The sequence below is a fragment of the Notechis scutatus genome, chromosome 9 (genome assembly GCF_049901735.1).
Source record: "Notechis scutatus isolate UNSWTSFEM ecotype Mainland chromosome 9, rNotScu1.2, whole genome shotgun sequence".
NCBI lineage: Eukaryota > Metazoa > Chordata > Lepidosauria > Squamata > Elapidae > Notechis > Notechis scutatus.
In genome coordinates, this window is record NC_142017.1 from 5,465,666 (window position 1) to 5,474,198 (window position 8,533).

General features: G+C 39.5%; 1 long non-coding RNA gene across 4 annotated transcripts in view; it reads right to left on the reverse strand.

Annotated features, from left to right (window-relative positions):
* The window catches only part of LOC148129810 (uncharacterized), a 30,051-nt gene extending 26,635 nt beyond the window's left edge, over positions 1-3,416 (reverse strand). For all 4 annotated transcript variants that reach the window (XR_015750621.1, XR_015750620.1, XR_015750618.1 and 1 more), the window contains exon 1: positions 3,188-3,416. This is a non-coding gene — a long non-coding RNA (uncharacterized LOC148129810). The remainder of the gene's footprint in view (positions 1-3,187) is intronic.
* Positions 3,417-8,533: the final 5,117 nt, after the last annotated feature.

An 8,533-nucleotide genomic window follows, 5' to 3' on the forward strand; every position in this document is an offset into this window, starting at 1 on the left:
GTGTGTGTGTGTGTGTGTGTGTGTGTGTGTGTGTTTAAAAAAGCCTACCTAAAACTGGCAGAGTAGAAAAAACAGTTTAATTATATTGTCCCCAGCACCACACAGGCTGATTTTATTACATTGTCTTTTCAAGATTTTTAGGAGCCATCTTACTTTTATTTCAATAAATTCAGAACAGAACAGAATAACAGAGTTGGAAGGGACCTTGAAGGTCTTCTAGTCCAACCCCCTGTTTAGGCAGGAAAGTCTACACCACTTCAGACAAATGGTTATCCAATCTCTTCTTAAAAACTTTCAGACAATTATCCATACTCCTGGTCCTCTTTTACTAGCTTCTATCTTGGTTTGTTCTGCCTTCTAGTGTTTTGAAGAATAGCTTGATTCCCTCTTCTTTTGGCAACTCCTGAGATATTGGGACACTGCTATCGTGTCACCCCCAGTCCTTCTTTTCATTAAATGAGACATACCCAATTCCATCTCTCTTTCTCCCTCCCCCCTCAGCAAATCAAAATAAAAATGCAGCCCTCATTTAAACTAAAATAACTGCCTTTACAGTGAGAAAGTTGGCAGTTATTTCCATGTTTCTCAGGCCTATTGTTCCTATTCTGGAATGTTTATAGCTTCTATCGCCTACAGCTAACATCTGAGCTTTAGTGAGGTGATATAATAATTTCATTAGGTACTTTCAGTTTGTCTCTGACAAGTACCAATTTCCGAACAGTGTTAAGTATTCAGTAACAATACCAACAATAATAACCTTTTCCCACTGTCGCTTGGTTTCCAAAAAGGATTGATTTCACCTCTCAGAAATGTTGTTGTGTTTTCAATTACCACTCACTACCTTTTCATCAGAAAAAAGCTGGCATAGATTATGAAGGACAGTCATAGAAAATTTAGTTTGCTAACACAGAGATCTAGAAGATGCTCAAATATTCCAAAAGAGGAATTTACAGAAGGCAAGTAAAGAAATACGAACTGTTTCTATACGATTTCTCCAAAAGTTCAAGAGTACCAATAGAAGATAATATTTTAAGCTCAGGCTTGAATTGTGGAGTTCTGGTTGATTTCTGAGCTTGGCTGTTTTCTTGAAGCCATTTCATTACCCAGATAGGTAACATCATCAGTGCTATGTCAGCAGCTGCTGATGTTATACAGTTGATAATAATGAAACATCTGCAAGAAAGCCACCAAGCTCAGAGAGCACCAAGGATCCTACAGTTGAACAGTAATTGGTATTAAATGGTTTGGATTTCAAGTGCAGAGTTGGAAAAACCCCAAACTTCCAAAAGTTGATGAATGAAAAATCTGAGTATCCCCCTATAGTGACAATTGAACAGGCAGATGAAATATTAGGTATACTATTATGATCACAACTGTCCATATCTGCTTATTTCAACTTTCCACTCTTTGATTTCATCCAGTGTTGTGGCAAAAATGTTTTCCTTCCTTCCTTCTTTCCTTCTTTCCTTCCTTTTTTTCTTTTCTCCTCCTGGTTATGATGGTGATGATGATGATGATGATGATGGAGACAAATCAATGTCTTTGTTCACTTCATAAAGTAGAAAAACAGAACTCTCTTTTTCGAAGGAAGAAAATGTCCAGGAAAATAGATTCTTTTTTCCCCCCATTCTTCTTCTCCATTCTTCTCCCTCCATAAACAATGTCTTTCTCAGAATGACATTTCCTTTTGTTTCGAAAAACTTGCAAGAACCCAAAGCCACATTTTTGAAAACTCCTTTCTTTGTCTTTCTTTCTTTTTCTCTTTGTTTTCCTCTGGAACCTGCCCTATGTTTATTGTCTAACCAAATGCGACATTGTGTGCCTGTATAACTGGGGAAGGGGAGGAGGTGTGTGTGTGTGTGTGTGAAATGATCAATTGAAAGCCCAATCAAGGTTTAACAGATAGGCCAGCAGTCACCCCCTGTTTGATATCAAAGGTGTTTTATTTCTGGTCCCTTTTTTGTGTCACTGAAAGAATGCTTCCTACGTGTGGATTAATTAAAGTGTAAACATTAAATATTGATTGATGCATTATCAGCCAGCAGCAGTTGCCTCCGCTCGGATTGATTTCCACAGTGATTTATTGTCATATTTGTGAAGTCATTTTACTTGATAACAAAGAGAATTAGGCTACTACCTTTGCCGTTCTCTTGTGTTCATAGATTCCTCTCTGGGGCTCTTTTCTCACCCTTCCATTACTGGACTTGAAAAATGTCTTTATTGAAACGAAGAAGCACTTTCATAATGCTGTTAGGTCTTTTGACTAAGCTCATCTGAAATCAAGGTGGAATAAATTCACTTGCAGTCTTATGAATGAAGGAAAACGAGGAGAGATCTTTGCTTGATTATTTCAGCAGATTGTCCAAATATAACATCCTACCAAGGAGGTGAGATCCAAGAGGACTTAACTTTTAAGAGAATAAATAAGGGAATGAAATGAAAGTCCATTGGAATATGGTATATCTTGGGTCTAAAATCAGTGAATTTCTCCTTTACCATAGTTACATTAAGGCAAATTCCTAATTTCTTGGCATTCTAACTTCTAATAAAAAAGAGAAGAAAGAAAGAAGAAAGAAAATTCCGCATTCATCATCCTTCAAAAGGTTTACATAGTCCAATGCCAGTTGATGGTGCCAACAATAAGTTGAAACATAGGGAAGGGAAGGGAAAAATCCTGAAAGCTCAAGTTCCATTCCAGTCCTTTGAATTCCCAACTATATTTCCAAACAAGTGTTCAGTACTCATCTTCAACAAGGTGTCTGACATTTTCCTGAACTGGTTTCCCACTGAAATTTACATCTGCACCATTATTTCAAGCAGAACTGCCCTATTGCCTATTTTCATTCAAAGCTTTCCTACAGAGGGGGAAGAACTAGAATCAATTTTTTCCCACACCATGTGCAAGGAGTTTAATTTTGAGGAAACATCACTCAGAGGCTCAATTCCACAGGTAAAGTCCTGGAGGATGTAGTTGTAGGATGTTGCTGTTGAGATCAGATGTTCTGGAAAAATCGTGTAGTAAATTCAAAGCAAATTTAGGAGCATTTTTGAACTGTGAACCACTGTGGATATTGAATTTATGGTTGAATTAAAGTAAAATCGGCAAGATCCGAAGAGAAACCACAAATTGTGAGGTAGATGTTATTCATGCAAAAGCCAATTCTTTCCCCCTGATGTCTCTACTTACAGATTTTTTGTCTCCTCATTCCTCCAACCAATAACTTGGCTTGTAAAATGTGAATCTTTTTATCACCAACATCTGGGCTTGCTCTAAAGATTATGGACAGCCCCAAAAAGTCAAGTAAGATGTGATCCTTAAGTCATCCAGGGATGGTTACTTGATCACTTATTGATTTTGGAAAAGGCATTGAGAGCCAAGGTAGTGAGCAGCTGGCCACAATAAAAGCTCAGTGACCTCAATGGTGAGAAATGAAATGTATTCATGAAATGGCCTTGTTACACATTAACAAAATTGTGAGTGTGAGTGTGTGTGTATGTATCTTGCATTTACAACATTTTTTGCCATGATTTAACATTGGAAGAAGGAATGCTAATCAAAAGCCATTGGAATGAATCATGGGCAAAGCTCTCTCTCTCTCTCTCACTCTCTCTCTCTCTCTCTCCCTCCCTCCCTCCCCCCTTCTCTCTCTCTTTCTCTCTCTCACACACACAAACCCAAAAACAGTAATAGGAAACTGATGTTCTGACCAAGTAGTAAAACATTAACCTTAAACCAGCACAGCAGTGGCTAAACAACAAGCTTGAAATTTGGGGGGGCAGGGTTGGGAATTGAAAGATCTACTCTGAGTTTTGAGGATCTAATTCCAATTGAAGAGGTCTAAGATGATCCCTGTTGAGTGCCAACTGTCCCTTTCTGGAATAAGTCATTCAGTTATTTATGCCTCTTCCAAATGTTCCCAAATTGTCCCCAGGATTGTTAAAAGGGAAGGACTGAAATGGGTCATTTCCCACTGAATAGAAGATATGGAACTGTGATTGATTGCCAAAGAAAACCCTGCTGAGACTAGACTTCAACTACGGGTATCTATTTTGTTTTAAATTTAGTTTTAAATTAGATACTAGACCAAGGGCCTTCAAACTTGGCGAGTTTAAGACTTGTGGACTTCAACTCCCAGAATTCCTGAGCTAACATGACTGGAGGTGGAATTCTGGGAGTTGAAGTCCACAAGTCTTAAAGCTGTCAAGTTTGAAGACCCCTGTACTAGACTGTCAATCAGGGGTGATGTCATTGAGGGACCGGAGGCAAAAACATATGAAGAAAGGTTGCAGGAATGGGGTATGTCTAGTTTAATGAAAAGAAAGACTAGGGGTGACACAAGAGCAGTGTTCAACCAACCTAGCACTAAGGAGAAATTTCATGACAGTTAGAACCATTCATGAGTGGAACAACTTGCCTCCAGAAGTTGTGGATGCGCCAACGCTGGAGGTTTTTAAGAAGAGATTGGACAGCCATTTGTCTGAAATGGTACAGGATCTCCTGCTTGAGCAGGGGGTTGGGCTAGAAGACCTTCAAGGTCCCTTCCAATTCTGTTCTTCTGTCATTCAGTCTTCCAGTGCTTGAGGGGCTGTTGATAGAGGACAGAAGGTTGACCAATTTTCCAAAGCACCTGAAGATAGGGCAAGAAGAAACGGGTGGAAGGTTCTTTTCTCTTCTGTTTTATTCTTTGACTGAATTTCAACAGAGCCCAAATCTGAATTCTGAATTCTTTGAGCGAATCTCAATCTTCTCTTCAGAGGTTCATTCAAAGCGGTCCATCCTCTTCAGCACCTTTATCGCCATCACAGTTCCTTCTATATCTCCATCCAGGTGGTGCTTCCTGCAAGAAAGGGGAGCTGCCTTTAAAATGGCAGCAGGGAAATTCCATGCGCTGAAGGGAAGGTGACAACTGCTCTGTCACCAGAATGTTCCTTGTTCTGATCTTGATCCTCTCCAAAAGAACAATGCTCATACTTTGCATGCTAAATCCAACTTATAGGCATTCAAGAGAACAGCATCCCTTGGGATTTTACAGAGATTAATTAGCTGTCTTTAATCTTAATTCAAAGCAAAGCTGACTGCCATTCTTTCAGCTATGAGAACATAAGGATTGAAGGAAAAGAAAAAGAACATTTACATTCCCTCAGAATATAAATAAAGAATATATTATTTCTTCTTCTTCCTCCTCCTCTTTGTCCTCTTCTTCCTCTTCTTCTTCCTCTTCTTCTTCCTCCTCCTCTTTGTCTTCTTCTTCCTCTTCTTCCTCCTCCTCCTTGTCTTCTTCTTCTTCTTCTTCTTCTTCTTCTTCTTCTTCTTCTTCTTCTTCTTCTTCTTCTTCTTCTTCTTCTTCTTCTTCTTCTTCTTCTTCTTCTTCTTCTTCTTCTTCTTCTTCTTCTTCTTTCTCCTCCTCCCAATTATAAGTTGCCTGACTGCCTTTGGTATATTATTTCCTGAAATTGTATATAATTGGTTTTGAAAAGACTGGAACATAGTTTTGAAGTTGGCTAAAAGCATGCCTTCTTGATCACTGCTTACATCATGTTATTTTGCACTTCCTGAAAATGGATTATCTTTGATAATAAATGCAAATTAGGGGGCAATAAATTACAAGTCAACCCATGTCTGATTATATGGAATATAATTAACTCCAGATTCTTTTACATAGTATTTATCTTAATAATCATCTCCTGTACAGTAAAAGAGCCTAAACTTGCTTCTTTTCATTTTTTTTCTTCATTATTATATACCATTTTAAAAAAATATAGTACAGAATTTAATTCTAAACTGGAGTGACAACTTTTGAAAGAAAGATTTGAAATAAATGAAAAGTAAACTGTGTTTAATTTTGTTTGAGTTATTGAGTTCTTTCTTAAGATTTCTTTTGCTGATCTTTCCCCTAAATTGTTTCTAAAATCATTTATTTGTGTGTATGTGTAGATTCTATATTTATCTTCTTATATATTTATCTCATTTATATTTTGGATTTATTTTATTTTGTTTTGTTTTGAAAGCGAGCAAGAAATTAGCGAGCAAGAATTGCCAGGAATTTAGATAAATTTAGATAAAGAGATAGCTATGTACTGCATTTTATGGTAACTATATATTCTTCACCTATGATACTCTGGTTCGGTTAACAAATACACTTAATATATTATATGAATATATCCACTGCCCAGTAAGAGCTTTGTGTGTTTGAAACAAATATTTTATGGGTTGAGAGTCATCAACAAGAGAGGCCTGAGGGGGAAAAAAATGTCCCTTGGGAAAAATATTCTCAGCAAACAGAGAGCAGTTATGGTTTAACTTCATACACAATAAACAATAATGCATTAATATTTATATTAACTTCTCCTGTGCTGCTATTTCAAGAATCTTCCTGGGAAAGAAGATATTCACAGATTTTGGATTCGATCTTCCCAACATGGCAGCTGGCTCTTCTAGACTAGAAAAATAATTAAAGGTTTCTTACTAAGTTTGGCGTATTTTGACTTAGTTGTCAATTTATTTCTTAAGTCCCATTCCTGATTTGCTTTTCTGATTCAGGACCAGATTTCTTCACCCATTCTCACAAGGTCATTCATATATTATTATACCTACAGAGAGGGTGTGATGGCTCAGGTGAGCTTGTCAGCTGGAAAGCTGGGTTTGAGACCTGGGCACCGCATCATAGGATGAGCTCCTCTTCCTGGCTCCAGCTCCTTCCCACCTAGCAGTTCAAAAGCATGCAAGTAGATAAATAAGTACCACTTCGGTGGGAAGGTAACAGTGTGTGCCAAAAGAGAACAGACAAGAAATAATTTGCAACATAAGAATCTTCAAATACAAACTCAGGATACTGGAATGTCCACGAGGCTGGAGTTTCAAAATGTCTTTGCCTCCTGCAAAGAACGTCCAATTCACAGCTGGCTTTTATCTTCTTGGAGGAGGGGCCATTACCTTGCAGCCTTACTCCCGAGTCGCCCATGCTGCTGCAGCTGCTCTTTCCTATGAGCAATCCTGCGTGCACGCGCCCTTAGCACAGGCTCCTTGGGAACCTCCTCATCACTGCTGCCAGCCCCCACAATCTCTGAAGGCAGCAGTCCACTCCCTAATGGTCCCGGCTCCTCATCTGAGTCCTCGCTCTCCTCAGCCGTCCGCACCTGCTGCTGGCTAACCACAACGCAGTGCTCCATGACATCATGCTGGCCACATGACCACGGAAATATCTTCAGACAGTGCTGGCTCAATGGCCTTAAACTACAGCGCCCCCTGTAGTTGGCAACAACTAGCTTAGTAAAATCTGCAGAGACTCCCATTATTATCCTTCTACCCCCAAAATAAAGGAAGTTTTGATAGACTTTCTTAAGAGAGTTTCTGATTGGAATGAGATAGCCCTGTGGGTGGCTTTTGATCTTTGCTATTCTTGCTAAGGTTTTGTGGTTTCCCATCATTCTTCCAAAGGGACCGAAGAAAGATAAACGGCATTTTGCTTGAATTGCAGCCTTTTCCATTGCTTGTGCTAAAGAGATCCATTAGTACAACACAATAGAAAACGCTGATAAATGATGGGAGATTAAACTTTGGGCAATGCATTACAAGAAAAACCATAAACCACATTATTACTCAGACATAAACCATTTCCTACTTGGATGACAAGCATATTTCTTCTCCATGGGGGGATTACATCTCACCCTGATTTTCATTATTCACCACCAATATATCTGCAGCAGCCACAGAAAGTCCTCATCTCCTATCTTTTCTTTTAAGTATCATAAGAGGTCCCTTGGTGTGGTTGGGTTTCTCTGAAATCTATAAAAAATTCTAATTCAAGCTGGACCACGCCCAGGTATAATTCCGTCAGTGGAACATTGCAGATGAAACCAAAGAAGCTACCAATCTTCTTTCCCTTCTTTCCTTTCTAGAATATTTTGCTGTTGTAGAAGGATAACGGAATAACAGAGTTGGAAGGGACCTTGGAGGTCTTCTAGTCCAACCTTTTGCTCAAGAAGGAGACCCTATACCATTCTGGACAATCAGTTGTCCAGTCTCTTCTTAAAAAACCTTCAGGGTTGGAGCACTCCATTGTGGTTGCTCCCACAACTTCCGGAGGCAAGTGGTTCCACTGGCAAGTAGTTCTAAAGGTCAGGAAATTTCTTCTTAGTTCTAGGTTGGTTCTCTCCTTGATTAGTTTATTATCCTGACTTCAGTTGCTTTGGAGAATAGGTTGACCCCAGGGGTGAGATCTGACTGGTGTAACTACCGGTTTGGTGGGCTACGTGTCATGCACGTACGCATGGTTTGTGTGCATGCATGTCTGATGCGTGCTCTGCGCACACGCAATTAACAAACTGCTGAGCTGCCCGGACAGCTGAGCAGCGCTGTGCGCGGATGCGCAATGTTTGAAAAAGCACTTCTTTCCTGCTTTTTCAACTGCAGCTGTGCCTTGCAAAGCAGCTGAGGTTGAAAAAGCAGAAAATAAAGGACAGGTAAGAGCCCAGGCAGGCAGGTGGGCCAAAACAGAAGCAGACCCAGAACCAGTTCGATGTCTGCTGCTCT